The sequence below is a fragment of the Adiantum capillus-veneris genome, chromosome 4, assembly GCF_014529385.1.
Source record: "Adiantum capillus-veneris isolate H3 chromosome 4, ASM1452938v2, whole genome shotgun sequence".
NCBI classification, from domain to species: domain Eukaryota; kingdom Viridiplantae; phylum Streptophyta; class Polypodiopsida; order Polypodiales; family Pteridaceae; genus Adiantum; species Adiantum capillus-veneris.
Window position 1 is genome coordinate 142,093,161 of NC_140934.1, and position 25,042 is coordinate 142,118,202.

Below are 25,042 nucleotides of genomic sequence, written 5' to 3' on the forward strand. Positions count from 1 at the left end.
TCGTGTTTTTTGGGCTGAAGCTACTTTGACAACAGTATTTATTTAGAATCATCTTCCTACAGCTGCACCCTCTGGTAAGATACCCATCACATCATGGAATGGTGACATTCCTTCTGTATCTCATTTTTGAACCTTTGGATGCATTTCTTATGTTCATATTCCCAAAGAAACACGAACAAAGCTTGATGCTTCTGGTCTTAAAGTTATTTTTATAGGATATTAAGACACTTCCAAAGGCTACAAATTCTATGACCCTTCCTCTAAGAAAGTAATTGTGAATCGTAATTCCACTTTTAATGAACAACTTATGGGAGGCTCATGGTCCATGGATGATTTTGATGATACTAAATCATTGTGTCAGGATATTCCATTTCTTTCAGATGATGAAACTCTTCCAATAGAGCATCTTTCCTCTTCACAACCATCCATTCCTAAGGTTGCCAATGATGATATTGATATTTTTGTTGCTCTGCCTATTGATTTTGAACATGGATCATGTCATGTTTATAATGACGATATTGTTGATAATGCTTTCTCTACTTCTCAAGATCCCATTACTTATGATGAAGCTATCTCTTCACCAAAAAAGGATCAATGTCAAGAGGATATGGAAGCAGAGTACGATTCTCTTATCTCTAGAGGTACATGGATACTAATTGAACTACATCCTGGTCGTACATCTATTAAGTGTAAGTGGGTGTATAAGACAAAAGCAAAAGCAGATGGATCTTTTGACAAGTTCAAGGAACGTCTAGTTGCAAAAGGTTACTCCAAAGTAGCTGTATTGATTATCAAGAGACCTTTTCACCAACTGTTCGCATTACATGTGTTCGAGTTTTATTGGCATTTGCTATTCAATTTGATTTAGAAGCTCATCAAATAGATGTGCAAGCTGCTTTTCTTAATGGTGACTTGGAAGAGGAAATTTATGTGGAACGACCAGAAGGGTTTGTTATTCCAGGTAAAGAAGACCTTGTTGCTCAACTCCATAAGGCACTATATGGTCTCAAACAAGCTTCGTGAGCCTGGTATACAAAATTCAATCTTTTTCTCACCTCTAAAGGATTCATCCCTTGCTCTTAAGACCCCAACTTATACATAAAATGCCAAGGTAGCAGCTTTGTGATTCTTGCTCTTTATGTGGATGATACCATCCTTGTTTCCAATGATTTGAGATTTCTTCAGCAAAGTGAAAAATTTATTGTCTTCTGCATTTGATATGGTGGATCTTGGAGAGATTCACTCGTGTCTTGGCATTCAAATCCAACGAAACCATACAAAAGGTATTTTATTCCTTTGACAGTCAAAGTTTATTGCAGATACTATTCAAAAATTTGGTATGGAATCCGCACATTCGGTCAACACACCTTGTCTTGTGAGCTCTACGAAGAACACTTCTGACAATGGCGGTCAACTTGTCACAAATAAACCTTATGCTAGCTTGATTGGATGTCTTCAGTTTGTTGGCATGAATACTCATCCTGATATTTTGTTTGTTGCTAATTATCTTGGACAATAGCCTGCACATCCTTCTCTTAAGCATTGGTCTGCAGCAAAGTGTGTATTGAAATACTTAAAAGGCAGTACAGATTTTGGTTTGGTTTATCGTCGACAACTCACATCAGATTCCATGCAATCTCTTTCTCTTTTGGGTTTCACAAACGCAGACTGGGAAATCTCACATTTATGTATGCGATCTACTAGTGGAAATTGCTTCTTTATAAATGGTTGTCTTGTTTCTTGGACCAGCAAGAAACAACGTTGTGTTGCAGTTTCTACAATTGAGTCAGAATATGTCGCGGTATCACTTGCAGCTTGTGAGCTGATCTGGCTTTTGATCTGGCTTTAACAAATACTGGTTGATATTGGTCACTCTCCTCTTTCTAGCACACCCTTGCGATGTGACAACCAAAGTGCTATTAGTCTTGCAAAAGACTACGTTCAACATAATAAGTCAAAGCACATTGTTGTCCATTATCATTATGTCAGGTATGAAGTACGCAAAGAAACCATTATGGTTGAACACTGTCCAAGGGACCAGATGATTGCAGAAATTTGTACCAAAGGCCTCAACAAGTCACGTTTCATCCTATTGCACTCGGAGCTTGGAGTTGCTTCGGCCTCACTCTTTCTAGGTTAGCTTCTCTGCTATTGTGGTAGCTTTGTACATACAACATTGTAATCCTATAGGTACCATGCACTATGCACACTCCACATTTGCACATTGTGATCTTTGAGTCACTTGTATATTTGTAGATAGACACACAATTCACTTTCACATCATCATCTTTGGTTTATATTTTCACATTGTATAGGGGCTTGGGTTTTTCCCATGAACTCCCCAAGGGTTTTTTCATCCAAAGCTAGAGACGTTTGTTTGAGTGGGGGTGTTGGCGCTATATATGGCTCACTCTACTCAACTTGGTCTCACCTATATATTTGTATCTTGTCCTCAATATGAATCAGTATTTGGGAGCGTACATGGTGTGTCTCTTGTCTCGTCTCTCTCTCTCTCTCTCTCTCTCTCTCTCTCTCTCCTCTCTCTCTCTCTCTCTCTCTCTCTCTCTCTCTCTCTCTCTACATCGCAACAATAGACACACGCTCAAAAACACACACACACACACACACAGTCAGAGAAGAGAAGGGGGAATGACGCTAAGAGACAACAACGATGGCTTTCCTTGCATAAACACAATCATGTACAACCAATTTCCTGTCGGCACAACCCTCGGCAAAAAACTTCAACAGGCCAAAAAACCCTCTGGAAAAAAAGTAGCACTGGCAGAAAGCCTAATGGCAAAAAGCCCCTCAAAATTCACGTTTATTCTCTCTTTATAAGGGTGTCTAAGAGACCCAAAAGAAGGAAAAATGAGAGCTTCTCTAGCTCATACATTTCCACTTGAGCTCACATTAGAATTATCCCTGCATTGCACACACTTGGTTCACTTGCTTTTAGGAAACAGTTGCATGGTGCACCTTCCTTTGTTCTTTATCTGCTCGTCGTTTTGGTCACATGCTTACTCTTTGCACTTGTCCTTCGGCATGCAATCCTTCTCTCACCCGCCTTCTTGGCCCCGACCTTGGAACCTGCCCTTGGATGGCCTTTGACCCACTCACTCACTCTCTCTCTCTCTCTCTCTCTCTTTCTCTCTCTCTCTCTCTCTCTCTCTCTCTCTCTCTCTCTCTCTCTCTCTCTCTCTCTCTCTCTCTCTCTCTCTCTCCACGGGACACCTCCCCTACCTCATCACTGCCTGTTGCGGGACACACCCCCTCCCCTAGCACTAGCGATATCGCTAGTGGGACTTTACTCTTCAAAATTTGGGGGCCCCAAAGGGTGCGGGAACCGAACCCTTGCGTGTGCCACATCATCACTCTGTACAACCACCAACCCACTAGGAAGAACGATTGGCCACCGAAAAGGCGCCATCGTGCCACCAGACGCCATCCAAAACTGTCAGATGCAGCCCCCAGCACCACCACGCCAACACGCAGAGCCCGCAGGCAGTCGCCATCGCTTAGAGGAGAGAGCTCTCACTCTCTAGCTCATTATGCTATGGTTACGCCATGCTATTGCCTATATAGGCTATGTTGCTGCCTCCCATTTTTGCAATGGGGTTAACCCCTTGCCATGTAGCATGCTGCGAGTGCCCCACCCTTTGGAATGACCTTCAATGCCCAAAAAAAAACCCCTCTTACCCATTTTTTTTGCCCTAGTTGCCCTGCTTGCCAACTGTCACCTAGTGGTCTGATTACCGAGCCATCAAGGCCGACTGAAAGCTCACATGATCAGATTTGCTGCTCCACAACCTTGCCAAACTTCAAGATTCCCCAAGACCCCAAACCGAGGCCGCAAAAATGCTAGATTTCATTTGCAATCAATCATGGGCAAATGTACCCAACCTTCCTACTATTATATCTTTTTGCTTTGGATTCCGTTTGACAAGCAGTCAATTCTTGTCAGCTCCATACACTACATGGAACCTTCTCAAACTCTTTCGAGGCCCAAAAAAAAACCAAATGGCACGACTCCCCAAGCGGTCTATTGGGCACCAACCCGACCCCTGTCAAAACTTCAAATGGTCATAACTTGCAATTCGTAGCTCTAATCTGCAATCTGAAAAGATGGGTATGCTCCATAACGCAAGCACTATGCGTCTATACACTGACATCCACTTGGGCCACCTATTGCCAGCTGCCCTGTCCGACAAGAATCTGCAACACCACATTCAAACTCAAGTATCTTGGGCTTCGTAGCTCTATTTGATGAGCCATCTAGACTTGCTCCTTTAGCAATTCAAGCTCTACATTTCTAGGCCCAAAGATTGCACCTTGAATCTCCTTCATTTGTAATCGCCTTTAGTTGGAACAAAAACACTCTACTACCGCCACAACAGGCACATAATCTGCAGGCTTCAACACGCCCAATTCCAGCTTCCTCTTTACCTTCTTGCTCTTCATCTTGGCCAGGTAGACCATGTCTTCATACGTATCCGCACCGTCTTCCACCTTTTCTCTAGTCCTTGGATGCAAGCACTCTAGAAGCTTCAACAGCTTCAAATATTGATTGAGTTTTACCCCAATAGCAACCTCGACTGCTTCCAACAGGCTTCAAATTGCTCAAGAACATAGAAAAATCCTTACTCACATCCTGGCGTACCGCCTTCAGCTTTGCACCCTGGATTCACTCTATATGCAAAATGGGATGCCACCTGCGAGCGGACAAATTTGATAAAACCCCTATATACAACTCATATTAGGGAATATGATCCCCCTTTCTACACTTATACCCCAATCTTACACATAAAATTTAGGTCTCACATGATCTAGTTAAGTAAAACTAGTCAAAGAGTGTGTAGAAAAGTGATTGGCAATGTACTAAGGAACCACTTATACTGATAGCTAGATGTACCCTCAATGTGTCTTAGTTTGAATTTCAAACTATGTGCCCAATCAGTATGCACTCTAGCTACTTGTCCAATTCTAACCCATCCAAATCTGGTGTAAATCAACCCTTGACTTGCTCCAAATCAACCCTTATCTATGACCGGCTTGATGCAAAATTTGATGTGTGACCTGATAAAAAGCTTCCCCTAAATTCATTTGAGTTCTAGTGCACATCGGTGACCAATCGTTACAAGTAATCAACCCAGGTCAGTTCCCCCCCCCCCCCCCCCCCCCCCCCCCCCACACACACACACACACACAAATATGATACCCTCCTCCCTTATTTTTAATCTTGGGAGATAAATTATTCAGGGCCTGCCCCTAACTTATACGCTTATGTAGCTTGTAAAAAAAACCCCCTCCCTTCCACTTACGTGGTGCGGTAAGTTTTCCATGCTGAATCCCCTGGGCTTTGAACTAGCTTCCTCTATATTAATCACCTCTTGAAACCGCTCTAGAAACTAACTTTGCAGCCTTTGCCATGATCCTCGATCATTGCTCTTTAACCACCATCAAACCAAATCTTGGCTCATCCTCATATCAACAGTGGCACCGTCTGTGCAGCTTTTTCACATCCATCAACATATGCATCAACAACAGCCATAACTCAAAATCTGCTGACCAATCTTCGAGATCTTCAACACCCATAAATCAGAGAATTAGACAGTGATGGGGCCTTTTCACAAGCCAAGCTCCCATACCCCCCTTATCTCATCCCCACCCCATGAAAACCCCCTCTTAGGGAGGGAGTGATAAAAGGCATTGGAAAAAGTAAGAAAAAAATAAAGTATGATTATGTAAATATATAAGAAAGGTAAAATAGGCCACCTCATGCCTGCGGGGTAGCCCATCCCCACCTTGCCTCCTTTTTTCTTCACTGTTGCCCCGCCGTGTGTCCCTTTTCCTCTCCTCTACTCAAAAGGTCAACCCCCTCTCTCTTCCCCTTGTCCTTTCTCCTTTCTCTCTCCCCTCAAGCTACCCCACCTCTCACCAATAATGCATTATAACCCACCAATAATGCACCCTAACTCACATGCAGCTTACCCTATCTTCCAAAATAGTATACCCCAACCCCTCTTTCTCTCTCCTATCATATCCCATGACCCAAATGCCCCCCTCTCTCTCTAAAGGGCTCCATGTCTCTTGTCTTGTAGCCAAATAACCACCCCCACACTCACACACACTCAGTTTCACTGAAAAAAGGTGCCCACATACCCATCCCCACCCGGTGGTTACTTGATTTTTCTTGTGTTCACACACATTTGCACACAGATTCACCTCTGAACACACTCCCCTCTCTCCCCTCTTGTAATTACTTTATTCTCCATGTCACCTCTCACTTTTTTTCATCAACCCATCTCTCTCTCTTAGTCTCTCTCTCATGAGACTGCTGTTCTGGCACATATACACACAGCTAGACAAGTGGGGCCCACAGTCACATGGCCTATGTAGATAATGATTTCTTCATTTCTAAATTCTAGAATTCCTCCCCCCTCCTCCCCTATATAAAGAGGGGTAACCATCACACTAAATACACACACACAACATCACCAAAGAACACACTATGCACTGTGTGTGTCTAGTGCACACACACACACACACACACACACACACACACACACACACACACACACACACACACACACCCACACCATCACCATCACCGCAATCACCATGCTTGTCTTAAGCATGACCTCTACACCCTTGGCTATGGAAGATGAAGGGCAACTAAATGAAGGATGATGGCTATAACCCTCGTGCGAGTCTTCGCCATCAACTCCCACCTATCCACCATGTGCTCTACCACTCTCTCCCTTCTCATTCCCCTACCCTATGCTCCCCATTTCATCGCCACCTAATCTTGTGTTTGGAGTGAGCTTGTGTATGTGTGAACGGTGTGCGGATTCGCCATCCTTTTGTGGTGCCTAAGTACTAAGCCGCTATACCCCCTCCCTCACTCTCTCTCTCCCTCTCTCTCTCTCTCTCTCTCTCACACACACACACACACACACACACACACACACACACACTTGATCTCATTCCCTTTCCTCTTCATCATTACTCCCAAGCATCCATCTCTGTTGGATGAAAACTTTGTTATGGTGGTGTGTTGTTTGCGTCCTAGCCGCTGAAGCTAGGTGGTGCCCCTGTTTGCCTTACCATGACAGGCTCGAGGCGCTCAATTCGGTTCCCGGTGTTTTAGAGGCCGTCGGGGGTTCGGGGTTCGCTTTGCTCCCATCAACAGCTCCTCCGAGGGGGCACTAGAAGATGGAGAGGGGGAAATGGGAACACACACAACACAATGCATCACTATAGCCTAGAGTATACACAACGTCCCAATCCACTAGAGTTCACCTTCAAAACTCGACACTGTCCGCAAGCAAACCACCATGTGTGCACGATCATACGCACACATGCTTTGTAATGCACCAAATAGACCCCATATTCCGATTTGCTCAAATCACAACCTTCCACACACACAAACTCTCTCTATCTCCCTTTGCACGGCAAACCTCGGGGGGACACACACGTTGACACACGCCCAAAAACACATGCACACAATCAGAGAACAGAAAGGGGAATGCTGCCAAGAGACAAAAATGATGTCTTTCCTTTTATATACACAACCATCTACAACCAAATCCCTGTCGGCACAACCCTCGGCAACAAACTTCCACAGGCCAAAAAACCCTCTGGCCAAAAAAGCAGCACTAACAAAAAGACTAATGGCAAAAAGGCCCTCAAAATTCACGTTTATCCCCTTTGATAGGGGTGGCTGAGAGACCCAAAAAAAGAAAATATGAGAGCTTCTATAGTTCATACATTTCCACTTGAGCTCACATTAGAATTATCCTTGCATTGCACACTTGGTTCACTTCTTTTTTGGAAACAATTGCATGGTGCACCTCCCTTTTTTCCTTTTTTGACCCGGCTTGGCCGACAGCTTGCTCTTTGCACTTGCCCTTTGGCATACATTCCTTCTCTCACCTTCCTTCTTGGCCCTGACCCTTGGATGGCCTTTGACCCACTTACTCTCTCTCTCTCTCTCTCTCTCTCTCTCTCTCTCTCTCTCTCTCTCTCTCTCTCTCTCTCTCTCTCTCTCGTGCTCCATGGGAGACATCCCTTGCCTCATCACTAGCTATCGCGGGACACACCAACACTAGCAATATCCCTAGTGGGGAGATTTTACTCTTAAAGAAATGGGGGCCCCAACGGGCGCGCGGGAACCGAACTCTTGTTGGTGCCATGTCATCACTCTGTGCCACCACCAACCCGCCATGTAGAATCACCAGCTGTGGGCTAGGTGCTAGCGCTCCACCAGACGCCGTCCAAAACTGCCAGATGGAGCCCCAAGCACCACCACGCTATAGTTATGCCATGCTATGGCCTATATAGACTGCACTACTACCTCCTATTTTTGCATATGGGATTAGCCACATGCCACATGGCATGCTGCAAGCACCCCACCCTTTGGGATGACCTTCAATGCCCAAAATAATCCCCTCATACTCATTTTTTTCCCTTGCTTTTCGTGGCTTCCATCTGTCACCTGGTGGTCCGATTCCCAAGCCATCAAGGCCGATTGAAAGCTCACATAAATGCTAGATTTCATATGCAATCGATCATGAGCAAATGCACCCAACCTTCGGACTTCTATATCTTTTCGCTCTGGAATCTGTTTGACAAGCAGTCAATTCTTCTTAGCTCCATATATGCATAGCACCTTCTCAAACTCTATCAAGGCCCAAAAGAAACCAAATGGGACGACTCCCCAAGCGGTCAGATGGGCACCAACCCGACCCCTGACAAAACTTCAAATGGCCATAACCTGCAATCCGTAGCTGTGATCTGCAATTTGGAAAGACGGGTATGGTCCATAACTCAAGCACTACTCTTTTATACACTAGCATCCACTTGGGCTACCTGTCTCCAGCTACCTTGACCAACAAGAATCTACAACGCACTGCACCTTCAAACTCAAGTATCTTGGGCTTCGTAAATCTGTTTGATGAGTCGTTTGGACCTGCGCTTTCAACACTTCAAGACCTACATTTCTAGGCCCAAAATTGCACCTTGAACCTCCTTCATATGCTCCTCAAACTAGCCCTCTTTGGAGCCGTTCTTGGCCTATAAACCGCATCAACCATACATATCCGTTCCTACTTGTCTACCCATGATCTTTGTAGCTGCTCTAGCCCTTTTCCATGCGTCTTCTAGCCTGCACATACTTGCACATGCCATCTTCTATGGTCGACCAACTTTGATTGCACCAATGTATTAACAGACCTTTGCCAAAAAATCAAAGAAGAGATAGAAAAACTCAAGGAAGTAGAGTTTATCTATGAGATAGAACAAAATGATTGGGTATCACCAATCGTTGTGGTGCCTTAAAAAAATGGAAAACTCAGTGTGTGTGTGTGTAAATCTAAAAAAAGTAAACTCTGCCACTATACAAGATAGCTATCCTCTTCCCATCATTGATCACGTACTAGAATGAGTAGCTGCCAAGGAAGCTTATAGATTTTTAGGCGGCTTCTCTGGGTACTACCAACTGACAATAGATCCCAAGGACCAACATAAAACAACCTTTGTTAGAGAATGGGAAATTTTTGCCTATAGATTCATGCCCTTTGGCTTGACCAATGCACCAACAACATTCCAAAGTCTGATGAGCCATGCCTTTGAAGAATATCTATGAAATTTATTAGAAGTATACATGGATGACTGTGTGCACTCCACCAAACAAGAAAGTCATTTTGAGCATTTAGGATGTGTTTTTAAGAAATGTCTCTTATATAGGATTTTCCTAAATCCTAAAAAATGTGTTTTTATGGTTAGACAAGGCAAAAGTCTTGGACATATTGTGCCTAAGAATGGCATAGACATAGACATGGAATGAATAGCAGTTATTGCTGAGATGGCTAGACCAACAACATTCAGATGGGTTCGGGCATTTATGGGACATTGTGGTTATTATCAGAGATTTATCTACATGTATGTTGTGATTGCTAAGCCCATTTATAACCTTATCACTCATTTTGAATGGACCAACGAATATGAAGAGTCATTTCAAAAGCTAAAGTAAGCTTTGACCTCAGCATTTATACTGAAAGCTCCCAACTAGGACAAATTATTTCATGTACACGTTGATGCTTCAAGTGTTTCTATAGGCTGTATCTTAGCTCATCCCAGGAGAGGGGACCATGGATTTTCCTATCTCCTATGCTAGCCAACAATGAAACCTGTTAGAAAAAAATTATACAACCACGAAAAGAGAAGGCCTTGGTATGGTGAAATCGGTCAAGAGATTCTGACACCACTTATTATCCAACAAGTTTGTGTCTTTTGTAGACCATCAAGCCTTACTCTATTTGGTAAACAAAACCTGCCATACTAGAAGGATAGTAAGATGATTCATCATCCTACTGGAATTGGACTTCACAGTGGTGGTTAAAAAAGGCACCACACACCAAAGAGCGGATCATATGTCCAGACTTACAACATGGGAAGTAACTAAGGGGGTAGACGATGATTTGCCAGATGCATATTTATTCTCTATGGAAATGGTTCCAAGATGGTCCATTTGGTCCCCGGTGTTTTAGAGGCCGTCAGGGGTTCGGGGTTCACTTTGCTCCCATCATTTGGTGCCCCCACTGATGATCTTTTCATGAAAACCTTCAGTTTACAAGACTGAAACCCCTAAACTATTGTGAATGGATGAATGGCTAGCAGGATTTGCTAATTGGACGACAGAAGAAGAAGATCTCCAAGCAAAACTAGACGAACTCCGCATCTCCATCGAAGCTCGAGTGCCAGGCATAACGGTAATCAATTTGCAGAGGGAGATTCAACCAACACGCCAAACCCAGTGGATATACATAGGCCAAGTGCCAAAAAGAAGAAGAAGAAGGTCGAAACCATGTCCGCAACCTACAACCAACCCACAACAACAAAATGGAAGGAGCTCTACACAATAGAGAATCAACACTATTCTACTTTGAGAATCGGGTAACTCAAGTCACCGAGGTAATTATCACAGTCATTTTTCAAGTCGCACCTAATGCTGCAGCACAGATAACGGAATCATTGGCTCACACTCTCACTAGAGAAACTAGGGATCTAGTGAGTTTGTTTCATGAAAGAACACCACCCTCTCCCACAAGCTTGGACAGTGACTAAGCACCTCTAAGCTTCACATGAATCAGTACAACCTACCTCAAGACAGATCACACATACCAACACGTGTACGCTCAATCAAGGTAATATTGGATTTGAAGGCTCACTACCAGCACGTCATTGACACCATGCTGGGTGGGGAGCAATTTTTTGAGGTTTTGGCATCAGATTAACCATTTGTCTTACCTTTGGTATAAGGCAATGTACCGTTTGAAGTTTTAATCTATGTCCTAGTATAAGAGGGTATACACGCCTCCTTGTAAAGAAGAAAAAAACTTTTGCAAGTTAAGCAATGTGTCTTTCTAGCTCTCTCAGTAATCATGGAAAGTGTAGCATTTCCAACATTTAAAGGAAAGAAGGGGGAGGATTTGGCAGCAGACTTCCTAGATGACTTTGAAGTAGCATGTGTAGTGAGCAACAAAGATACGGATGAATCCCGGGTTAGAATCTTTAAGAATCTCATGAAGCTAGAAGCTAGATCATGGTACAATGCACTTCCACAAGCAACCAAGGATGATTGGCAACCCTTAAAAACCGCTTTTAAGAGGCGCTTTGGGGGAGGTACCACTTCAAAAAAGTTGTGGGACAAGTTGAGAGACTTGAAGCAGGAGGGTCTTTTAGAATATGCCACCTATGAGTCCAAATTTGTGGATTTGTGGGAACGGTGGGTTGAGTCACTGGCAAGGGAGGAAGCCACACCCGATTTCCTAAAAAAAGATCGGTTCATGCATGGCTTATGGCTGCTTCTCAAGGAGAAGGTGAAAGGTAGATTCCCGGCTACGTACGAGTTAGCCGTTGAGATTGCTCGCCTTAAGTACAAGAAGCTGCGAATGAAAGCCAAAGAAACCGAGTCAACAAAAGCAAGAACATCACGTCGACCAGCAACTACGACAACCACCATACCACCACCGCCGGCTCTTAGGGTAAGAGATGACCAACAAGATATGTTGGCCCATATTACTGACCAACTGCAGAATTTGTCTGTCCACTTAATACAGCAAGGGAGGAGTCAAGAAAGAGATCAAGACCCTGGAAGAGTACGATGACAAAATAGGGAGTATCATTGCTACAACTGCGGAGAAGACGGTCACGGTATGTACTATTGTCCCAAACCACCACAAAACTATAATAGAGGAGGTAGGAGGAACCAATTGTCACCCCCTAGATAAAGAACACCCCCACACCGAGCACCACCCCAGACACCACTACAAGCATCCATCCCACCTCTTCCACTAGCCCCACCACTTGATCACCCTGTAAACATCATAAGGCTAGAAGAGAAAGGAAAAGCCGTAGTAGTGGATCCACCCAGAGCAAAGGAGATGGACAAGGGTAAGGAGAAGGTAACCTTTTTAGAACCACTTGAAGCCATGACTGTGAAAAGAGCTAGGAGGGAGAAAGCTACACAATTAGATGATGAGAGAATCATGAGAGGAGAAACTAGCAAGAGGCCATCCAGGCCACGACGGAAATTGGGCATCACCAACTTCCAGCTAGGGGAAAGTTCTAAGCCCTATGATCTAACATTGGATGTGGCAGAGCAAGGACCGAAGATTACATGGCCACAATTGCTACATCTTGTACCTAAAGTAAGGCGACAATGGTCTAAAATGGTAAGTACAAGACGCTCCAAAACAAAGGTAGCCCGAGCAATTTCGGGATGCAACATGGATGACATCCTTCCAATTGTCGACGTAAACATAAAAGGAAAGAGGGTTGGAAACACCTACATTGATGGAGGTTCACAAATCTGTGTAATGAGCGAATCTATGATGCTTCGATTAGGGCTCGAGGTTGACAAGCCTTCTCCATGCAAGGCAAAGATGGCAAACAACGCAAAAGTAAAGTGTGTGGGTGTGGTAAGTGCCGTGAAAATCAAAGCTTTCAACATTGAGGTAGAGATAGATGTTTTTGTAATACTTACTAAGGGGGAGGGCTATCCACTAATTTTGGGAAGGCCATGGTTGATGGCCATGAAGGCAAAACAGGACTGGGGTACTGGCCTTCATGACCGGTAAGAAAGGGGAGACAATCTACTACGACATGAGGATTGGAAAGCAGTAGCAAATGAATCTAGAAACATCGGCAGATGAAACCACTAGCGAATCTTCTAGTTCTGAGGAGGAGACCACATCCACCGACGAAAGTGACAGTTCCATTGATGTGATGGGTATCATTATGAAGGATCCACAAAGGGTAAGCATAACTCGTGATCCATCACCAAAAGGGAAACCCAATGAAGAGGAGAGAAAATCACCTGGCCTAGGAGGAAGTAGGGTGAAGGGTATGTTGTTTACGGAATTAACACTTGAGGAGAAAGATAGTTTTTTGCAAATGTTGATGGGATTTCCTAACCTGTTCATTGAAAACTATGAAAGAATCACAGGCATTACAGTGGTGGAACATCATATTAAGCTGAAGGAAGGGGTAAACCCAGTTGTGCAAAAGCTACGACGACTGGGGGTCATACAAGAAAAGGCACTCTTGGCCGAGGTAAGGAAACTGCTGGAGGCGGGATTCATCTATCCTGTAGAAAACTCAGAATGGGTGTCACCTGTAGTGGTGACGCCTAAAAAGAATGGTAAGTGGAGGGTCTGTGTTGACTACAAACCACTAAATGCAGCTACAAAGAGAGACCACTTTCCTCTCCCTTTCTTGGATGAAATTCTGAATGAAGTAGCGGGTTTTGAATGCTATATCGTATGTGATGGTTATTCAGGATACTTTCAAATACGCATAGCCTTGGAAAATTAGCTAAAAACCACTTTTATCACGCCATGGGGTTGTTTTGCATACAGGGTTATGCCATTTGGTCTCACAAATGCACCTACCACATTCGAAAGATATGTCACATATGTTTTTCAACCATTCTTTGGAACATCCATAAGAGTGTTCATTGATGATTTTTGTATATATAGCTCCCGTATTTCACATTTAGAAAAGGTAACTGAAGGTTTGGCCAGGTTGCAGAGCCTAGGTGGGCAACTTAATGTGGATAAATGTCACATTGGGGAGAGGAAAGTCATTCTACTAGGCCATGAAATTTCAGCAAGAGGTATCAACGCCGACCCAAGTAAGGTGTCCGCACTCATAGCCCTACCTTCACCAACGACCGCACGTCAACTGGTCTCTTTTCTACAGAAGGTGAGGTACTTAAGTAGATTCATACATCTACTATCACAACTTGTTCTACCACTGCAACAACTCACTCAAAGATCAATTTTCACTTGGGACGAGGAAAGCGAACATCACTACAACAAGGTAAAGGAGGTCTTAGCCACTCTGCCAACTATCTCACCACCTAAGTGGGATGAAAAATTCTATGTCACCTCAAGTGTTGGTGATGACTCATTGGGGGCTGTGCTACTCCAAAAGGATACGACGAAATCTTTCATGAGGCCAATCTACTTCTCTAGTCGAATGATGACATCAGGAGAGAAAGGTTTCACCCATGTGGAACACTTAGTCCTAGCTCTTAGATTTGCAACTACAAAGTTTAGGTCATATTTGCTGCCTAAGCAATTTGTGATTCTAACCACGGATGAAATATTTTCCTATGTTGTACAACACATGGATGTGTCTGCTAGAATTACTAAATGTCTAGTTCGTCTGCAAGAGTTTGACTACACGGTACAGGTAGAAAGCACGACAAGGGTAAGTTTGGGGGGACTTATGACCTACCAAGTCTTTGAAGGGAAGGAGAAGCAATCTAAGGAAGGAGAAGTCCGATTACCTCCAGTACCACCGATGGTAGAAGGAGCATACTCTCTCTACTTTGATGGAGCCTACAAGCGAGCGTCCGACAAAGCAGTTGCAGGCATAGTGGTCTTTGATGACAAAGGGACAAAGGTATTTTCGTTGGGCCAATTGTTAGATTCACATTCTAACAATGAAGCTGAGTATGCAGCACTAACCAAGGGTCTACAATGGTGTGTCTCGCAAGGTGTACAACGCCTTAATGTATTTGGGGATGCTCTACTTCTGGTAAGGCAAGTAAATGGAGCATGGACATGCAAGAATCCTAGTTTAAGGACTCACTTAAGTGGTGTAAAAACCTTGTTGGGTAAGTTTGAAGAAGTTCAAATACACCATATCCCAAGGGCTCAAAACCAAGAAGTAGATGCCCTAGCAAGTGAAAGACTACAGGAAGTGGTGGTTGGAGCAATAAAACTAAAGCTCCCTCTATTTCAAGGAAGTGATGCCTTGCCTGACATCATGCATTTTTTGGAAACAGGGGAATGCCCATCAGATTTAACAAAGGGATAGAATCAATGGCTGACGCGGAAGGCCACAAGGTATCGACTCATCAATGACGGTTTGTACTGTAAGGGTAAGGACCAAATACTTAGGAAGGTCCCTCTCTCTCAGGAAATCACGGGAGTAATTGCTAGTTGTCACGACGGGGTTTGTGGTGGTCACTTTGCCCTAGACATAACAAGTAGGAAAATATTGCAGGCAGGCTTCATATGGCCTAGCCTCAACCGTGATGTACACCACTGGTGCAAAACTTGTAAGTTGTGTCAAAAGGCCGGCACTAGGTCACTTATGCCTGAACCACAGACACCTATTCTCTCATATGGCCCATTTGAAAAATGGGGTATCGATGTCATTGGGCCATTACCTAGGGCCAACGCAAGAAAATTCTACATTATCATGGGGGTCGACTACATGACTAGATGGGCAGAGGCTACAGCCACCACTAGAATCACAGCGGTAGAGGTAGCTAAATTTATCTACGAGCACATATGCTGTAGGTTTGGCACACCTTTAGAGATCATCTCTGATAGAGGGCCAGGTTTCAGAGCAGACTTGGTAGGAGAATTAATGTAGAAACTGGGCATTACAAGGAGGCACTCTTCACCATATTACCCTCAATGTAATGGCCTAGTTGAAAAGGTAAATGGAATGGTTTCTAAAATTATTACCAAGCAAGTAAACAATCATCCTGGAGCCTGGGATAAGTATCTACTACCAGCTTTATGGGCCTACAGAACTTCATTTTGTACATCCTTGGGATTCACACCGTATCATCTAGTATTTGGTAAGGAAGCAATCTTGCCCATTGAAGTGCAACTACAAAGTCTCAGAGTAATGGCAAGCCAGCTTCAACAGCCCAACATGCATTTGAGAGATCACATCATCAACTTGGAAAGACTGTAGCTGGACAGAGAAGAAGCAATAAATTATTATGTAGCACAAGCAGAGCATAGACGGCTTAGCTTTAAAGAGCATCTCCGGAAAAAAGAATTGAAGAAAGGAATGTTGGTGCTCCGCTACGACAATCGCTTCGACACATGCAAGGATAAGAAACTCCTACTCCGATGGGAAGGTCCTTTCATCGTCAAAAAAAAGTATGCCAATGGAAGCTACCAGCTTATGGAGGCTGATGGAAAACTTCATAAAACGAGGGTAAATGGTTGACGACTTAAACCTTATTTTCTTCGATTTGACCAGGCTCCACCAATTGACATTCCAGATGAGGACACACCATCAGCCGCCATTTCCGACGATAATGATCAAACAGATGAGCTAGAGACATGAATGCCTCTAGCCAAAAGGGGAGGGCTAATGATGGGGGCTTTTCACAAGCCAAGCTCCCATACCCCCCTTCTCTTGTCCCCACCCCATGAAAACCCCCTCTTAGGGAGGGAGTGATAAAAGGCATTGGAAAAAGTAAGAAAAAAATAAAGTATGATTATGTAAATATATAAGAAAGGTAAAATAGGCCACCTCATGCCTGCGGGGTAGCCCATCCCCACCTTGCCTCCTTTTTTCTTCAGTGTTGCCCTGCCGTGTGTCCCTTTTCCTCTCCTCCACTCAAAAGGTCAACCCCCTCTCTCTTCCCCTTGTCTTTTCTCCTTTCTCTCTCCCCTCAAGCTACCCCACCTCTCACCAATAATGCATTATAACTCACCAATAATGCACCCTAACTCACATCCAACTTACCCTATCTTCCAAAATAGTATACCCCACCCCCTCTTTCTCTCTCCTATCATATCCCATGACCCAAATGCCCCCCTCTCTCTCTAAAGGGCGCCATGTCTCTTGTCTTGTAGCCAAATAACCTCCCCCACACTCACACACACTCAGTTTCACTGAAAAAAGGTGCCCACATACCCATCCCCACCCGGTGGTTACCTAATTTTTCTTGTGTTCACACACATCTGCACACAAATTCACCTCTGAACACACTCCCCTCTCTCCCCTCTTGTAATTACTTTATTCTCCATGTCACCTCTCACTTTTTTTCATCAACCCATCTCTCTCTCTTAGTCTCTCTCTCATGAGACTGCTGTTCTGGCACATATACACACAGCTAGACAGGTGGGGCCCACAGTCACATGGCCTATGTAGATAATGATTTCTTCATTTCTAAATTCTAGAATTCCTCCCCCCTCCTCCCCTATATAAAGAGGGGTCACCATCACACTAAATACACACACACAACATCACCAAAGAACACACTACGCACTGTGTGTGCCTAGTGCACACACACACACACACACACACACACACACACACACACACACACACACACACACACACACACACACACACACACACACACACACACACACACACACGCCCACACCATCACCATCACCGCAATCACCATGTTTGTCTTGAGCATGACTTCTACACCCTTGGCTATGGAAGATGAAGGGCAACTAAATGAAGTATGATGGCTATAACCCTCGTGCGAGTCTTCGCCATCAACTCCCACATATCCGCCATGTGCTCTACCACTCTCTCCCTTCTCATTCCCCTAGCCTATGCTCCCCATTTCATCGCCTTATTCTCTAAATAAAGCTTGAGGTTTTGTGAGTACGTTTTCTTGCAATGTTTTGCCCATGTGAGGTGTGCGGAATCGCCACCTAATCTTGTGTTTGGAGTGAGCTTGTGTATGTGTGAACGGTGTGCGGATTCGCCATCCTTTTGTGGTGCCTAAGTACTAAGCCGCTATACCCCCTCCCTCACTCTCTCTCTCTCTCTCTCTCTCTCTCTCTCTCTCACACACACACACACACACACACACACACACACACACACGCACACACACACACACACTTGATCTCATTCCCTTTCCTCTTCATCATTACTCCCAAGCATCCATCTCTGTTGAATGAAAACTTTGTTATGGTGGTGTGTTGTTTGCGTCCTAGCCGCTGAAGCTAGGTGGTGCCCCTGTTTGCTTTACCATGACAGGCTCGAGGCGCTCAATTTGGTCCCCGGTGTTTTAGAGGCCGTCGGGGGTTCGGGGTTCGCTTTGCTCCCGTCAACAGCTCCTCCGAGGGGGCACTAGAAGATGGAGAGGGGGAAATGGGAACACACACAACACAATGCATCACTATAGCCTAGAGTATACACAACGTCCCAATCCACTAGAGTTCACCTTCAAAACTCGACACTGTCCGCAAGCAAACCACCATGTGCGCACGATCATACGCACACATGCTTTGTAATGCACCGAATAGACCCCATATTCCGATTTGCTCAAATCACAACCTTCCATACACACAAACTCTCTCTATCTCCCTTTGCACGGCAAACCTCGGGGGGACACACACGTTGACACACGCCCAAAAACACATGCACACAATCAGAGAACAGAAAGGGGAATGCTGTCAAGAGACAACAATGATGTCTTTCCTTTTATATACACAACCATCTACAACAAATTCCCTGCCGGCACAACCCTCGGCAACAAACCTCCACAGGCCAAAAAACCCTCTGGCCAAAAAAGCAGCACTAACAAAAAGACTAATGGCAAAAAGGCCCTCAAAATTCACGTTTATCCCCTTTGATAGGGGTGGCTGAGAGACCCAAAAAAATAAAATATGAGAGCTTCTCTAGTTCATACATTTCCACTTGAGCTCACATTAGAATTATCCTTGCATTGCACACTTGGTTCACTTCTTTTTTGGAAACAATTGCATGGTGCACCTCGCTTTTTTCCTTTGTCGACCCGGCTTGGCCGACAGCTTGCTCTTTGCACTTGCCCTTTGGCATACATTCCTTCTCTCACCTTCCTTCTTGGCCTTGACCCTTGGATGGCCTTTGACCCACTTACTCTCTCTCTCTCTCTCTCTCTCTCTCTCTCTCTCTCTCTCTCGTGCTCCATGGGAGACCTCCCTTGCCTCATCACTAGCTATTGCGGGACACACCAACACTAGCGACATCGCTAGTGGGGATATTTTACTCTTAAAAAATTGGGGGCCCCAACGGGCGCGCGGGAACCGAACTCTTGTTGGTGCCATGTCATCACTCTGTACCACCACCAACCCGCCATGTAGAATCACCAGCCATGGGCTAGGTGCTAGCGCGCCACCAGACGCCGTCCAAAACCGCGAGAGGAAGCCCCAAGCACCACCACGCTATAGTTATGCCATGCTATGGCCTATATAGACTGCACTACTGCCTCCCATTTTTGCATGTGGGATTAGCCACGTGCCACATGGCATGCTGCAAGCACCCCACCCTTTGGGATGACCTTCAATGCCCAAAATAATCCCCTCATACTCATTTTTTTCCCTTGCTTTTCGTGGCTGCCATCTGTCACCTGGTGGTCCGATTCCCAAGCCATCAAGGCCGATTGAAAGCTCACATAAATGCTAGATTTCATATGCAATCAATCATGAGCAAATGCACCCAACCTTCGGACTTCTATATCTTTTCGCTCTGGAATCTGTTTGACAAGCAGTCAATTCTTCTTAGCTCCATATATGCATAGCACCTTCTCAAACTCTATCAAGGCCCAAAAGAAACCAAATGGGACGACTCCCCAAGCGGTCAGATGGACACCAACCCGACCCCTGACAAAACTTCAAATGGCCATAACCTGCAATCCGTAGCTCTGATCTGCAATTTGGAAAGATGGGTATGGTCCATAACTCAAGCACTAATCTTTTATACACTAGCATCCACTTGGGCTACCTGTCTCCAGCTACCTTGACCAACAAGAATCTACAACGCATTGCACCTTCAAACTCAAGTATCTTGGGCTTCGTAACTCTGTTTGATGAGTCGTTTGGACCTGCGCTTTCAACACTTCAAGATCTACATTTCTAGGCCCAAAGGCTGCACCTTGAACCTCCCTTATATGCTCCTCAAACTAGCCCTCTTTGGAGCCTTTCTTGGCCTATAAATCGCATCAACCATACATATCCGTTCCTACTTGTCTACCCATGATCTTTGTAGCTGCTCTAGCCCTTTTCCACGCGTCGTCTAGCCTGCACATACTTGCACATGCCATCTTCTATGGTCGACCAACTTTGATTGCACCAATGTATTAACAGACCTTTGCCAAAAAATCAAAGAAGAGATAGAAAAACTCAAGGAAGTAGAGTTTATCTATGAGATAGAACAAAATGATTGGGTATCACCAATCGTTGTGGTGCCTTAAAAAAATGGAAAACTCAGTGTGTGTGTAAATCTAAAAAAAGTAAACTCTGCCACTATACAAGATAGCTATCCTCTTCCCATCATTGATCACGTACTAGAACGAGTAGCTGCCAAGGAAGCTTATAGATTTTTAGGTGGCTTCTCTGGGTACTACCAACTGACAATAGATCCCAAGGACCAACATAAAACAACCTTTGTTAGAGAATGGGAAATTTTTGCCTATAGATTCATGCCCTTTGGCTTGACCAATGCACCAACAACATTCCAAAGTCTGATGAGCCATGCCTTTGAAGAATATCTATGAAATTTATTAGAAGTATACATGGATGACTGTGTGCACTCCACCAAACAAGAAAGTCATTTTGAGCATTTAGGATGTGTTTTTAAGAAATGTCTCTTATATAGGATTTTCCTAAATCCTAAAAAATGTGTTTTTATGGTTAGACAAGGAAAAATTCTTGGACATATTCTGCATAAGAATGGCATAGACATAGACATGGAAAGAATAGCAGTTATTGCTGAGATGGCTAGACCAACAACATTCAGATGGGTTCGGGCATTTATGGGACATTGTGGTTATTATCAGAGATTTATCTACATGTATGTTGTGATTGCTAAGCCCATTTATAACCTTATCACTCATTTTGAATGGACCAACGAATATGAAGAGTCATTTCAAAAGCTAAAGTAAGCTTTGACCTCAGCATTTATACTGAAAGCTCCCAACTAGGACAAATTATTTTATGTACACGTTGATGCTTCAAGTGTTTCTATAGGCTGTATCTTAGCTCATCCCAGGAGAGGGGACCATGGATTTTCCTATCTCCTATGCTAGCCAACAATGAAACCTGTTAGAAAAACATTATACAACCACGAAAAGAGAAGGCCTTGGTATGGTGAAATCGGTCAAGAGATTCCGACACTACTTATTATCCAACAAGTTTTTCCTTTTTGTAGACCATCAAGCCTTACTCGATTTGGTAAACAAACCCTACCATACTAGAACGATAGTAAGATGGTTCATCATCCTACTGGAATTGGACTTCACATTGGTGGTTAAAAAAGGCACCACACACCAAAGAGCGGATCATATGTCGAGACTTACAACAGGGGAAGTAACTAAGGGGGTAGACGATCATTTGCCAGATGCATATTTTTTCTCTATGGAAATGGTTCCAAGATGGTCAGAAGAACATGTGACCCTAATGACCATCGTGGAAGTAGATTCTTAAATACCAATTCCCATTACACCATGATCGATTGAGAAATCTTCATTGTATCAATTGTTTGTTGGATGGTTGTATTGGAAAAACAAATATGGAATCCTTCTCTTGTGCATGAATCCTGAGGAACAAGAAGCCTACTTGAGTCAAGCACATACCACAATAGTTGGACTACAATTTGCACAAGACCAAACCTTATAACAATTAACTTGGTTGGGGGTTTATTGGCCCACTATGAACAAGGACATTCATCAATATGTGAATAAATGCCCTCAATGTAAAGTAAAAGACGCCATACCCCATGCCACATTATTCCACATTGTAGCCACACCACAGTGGAGTGGTTATCTGGTAGAATATCTCATCAACAGAACCTTTCCAAAAAACATGAGTAACAGACGAAGGAGGGAAATAGAAATGGAAGCCACCAACTACATCTTGATTAGAAACCATCTCTATTGACGAGGGAAAGACCAACATCTTAGACTGTGTGCAAATGAGGAGGAATATCTTCCTATTTTAGAACAAGCACATGCGGGTATAGCAAGAGGTCACTTCTCTTATGAAACCACGTCCAAAGCTATATTGATGGCAGGCATCTGGTGGCCAACTTTATCTGTTGACGCAAAAGAGTTTGTTTGACGATGTGATGCATGTCAAAGAGCAAAAATGCTGACAAGGGTTGATAATATTCCATTGCGACCTATGATGGGAGCACAATTCTTTGATAAGTGGGTTATAGAATTCATAGGAACAATCCAACCACCAGCTTATAAAACTCAGGCACAATATATTACTATAGCCACAGATTACTTAACCAAGTGGGTTGAGGCACGGGCCACAAGGAAGAACGATGCTAGAACCACTGTTTCATTCTTGTAGGAATGTGTATTCACTTGGTATGGACTTCCTATTCCTACTAAGCTTGTGAGTGATAGCAGATTGCATTTCCTTAATCAGATGATAGAATATTTGTTAGGTGAGTTCATGGTAACCCATAATAAATCTGCTCCCTATCATCCTCAAGCAAATGGTCAAGCAGAATATACTAACAAAATTCTGAGCTCTATACTAACTAAAATTGTTAGTTTAGACATAACAATTGGGAAATGCATTTTCATTCTACCTTGGGCTTTTTGAATTTCCTTGAAAACAGCTTAGAACACGACTCCTTTTAATTTCTATGGTATGGATGCGATCTTGCCAATGGAATTCTTATTACCCACACTCATAGTTGCTACTACTGAGTTAGAATGGAAGGGACACGAATTGACGGAATGACTTGAAGATTTGGAATGATAAGATGAATAAAAATTAGTGGTCATTTCTCACATCTATGCAAAAAAACAAAAACAATTCTTTGACTCACAATTGCTGACCAAAGTTTTCAAACCAGGGGACTTAGTCTTAGTATATTGCATTGAAACAACATGTACCCAAATGCAAGAAAAAAGGGCATGGTCCTTTTGTCATTGAAGATGATTCACCGAGGGGTGCAATCAAGTTAGCTGCATTAGAAGGAGAAATTATTAAAAAATTTGATTAGTGGATGTCGGCTCCATAAATACAATCTTCCTTTGGCTAATGACATTTTGTAGAGAAGGCATGCAATGCAGCTAAGGAAAAAAGCTTAAACAAAAACAGGTGATAGGCAAGGCTCTAGAGGAGGCTCGCATTCAAATTCTGAAATAGAAAGCTGCAAGGCAACCTGCTCTACAAGTTGTACTACTCAATACTTTCCAAGTTCAGCCCATAGCTGAGGATGAGGTAGAGACTAATGGATGGATGGTCTTGATATGCGGGTCAACATGAATTTAAAAGAGGGATACAAAGTCAAAGATTTATCGGACACGTGAGCTTGAGCCAATGTTGTCAATTACTCAGCTTATCTCAAGGCAACTACTCAACCACTTGAGTACTATCGAGCCACTAACAAAGGATGTAACAAACGAATCACTCCAACACTAGGAAAAATTAACTTGAATATTATGGTTCATGGATTTTCCTGCCTGCATACCTTCATATGTATTGCGGATGAACACATGAATGAATACCTAAGACTAGGGGTTCCATGGATGAGAACCTACAAAGAAGTACAAGATGGGATGCCCGAATGCAGGAACACACACTTAAAGGCGGACAACTAAGAATATCGGTATTGCATTGCTGTTATGAGCATACCAATGCGTTCACAAGTAAAATCTCTCTCTTTTAATGTAAGTTTCTTGTGATAAAGTGTACTTTTAATCGTGACCTTCTATGAGCCTTTTTTTGGTCCCTATGCACAATACATGCACTAAAACTGGATTTGGACCTTAGGGAAAGATAAAGCATGTCTAGAGGAAGCGATAGAGCCCTTCTAGGACTAAAATTGAAAACCCTAAAATAGGTCCTTTACCTTATGTGTGATCTTGTCCAGGTGTCAGAAACAAAATTTGAGCATATGAGAGTGTAGAGGATACCCTACCCATGCTAGATATTATGTTTCATTCCATTTGGAGACCTATAGCTACACAAATTTGTCTGGATAAGGTTGCGGCAAAGAAAGTAGCTTTTGGTATCTGGCAGACACTTGAGACTTAGATAAGTAGAAGCGACATAGACTTGGGTTTTTTGAGAGATTGGCTATTTCTTGTAGCCTTCATGTAGTAGTCAGGTGAGCTACAACCCACGGATTGACATTTTATGTCTGTGGTTCTCACTTTGCTAGCATTGATATGGTGTGGCTTGGCAGCCGGTCGACACCAAGCTTCTCTACCGATGCACGTAATAGTTTGCTCCCAAACCCCTATCCTCTATCAGAAACAAACACCCATGGTACTCCAAAGTGAAAAAATCTAAGACAGAATGAGCCACAACACTCGCATTTACCTCTTTCACTTAACCCACCAGGTGAGGTAGTCAATGGCTACCAAATATACTTCTTCCAACTCGCAGACTTAGGGAGGGGACTAATGGCATCTAATACCCACTTTTCAAAAGAAGTTTGGGCTACAATAGCTTCGTGTGACTCTGGTATTAGCCTCCTTTTCCCTATGGTCTGACATTCATGTCAAGTTTTACACCAATAATGTATATCACGTATTATTGAAGGCCACGAGAACCCTGCTCTTAACACTCAAAATAGCACCTGATCGTTGCCTTGATGTCCAATTTCTCCATGGCATTGCTCCAACACTATGATTATCTCTTCCTTGTAAAGAACTCTCCGTAGAACTTCATCTCTTCCATGGGTCATCAGGTCTTCACCTATCAGAGTAAACCTACGATCCTTTTGCAGAACTCTTCTCTTTTGC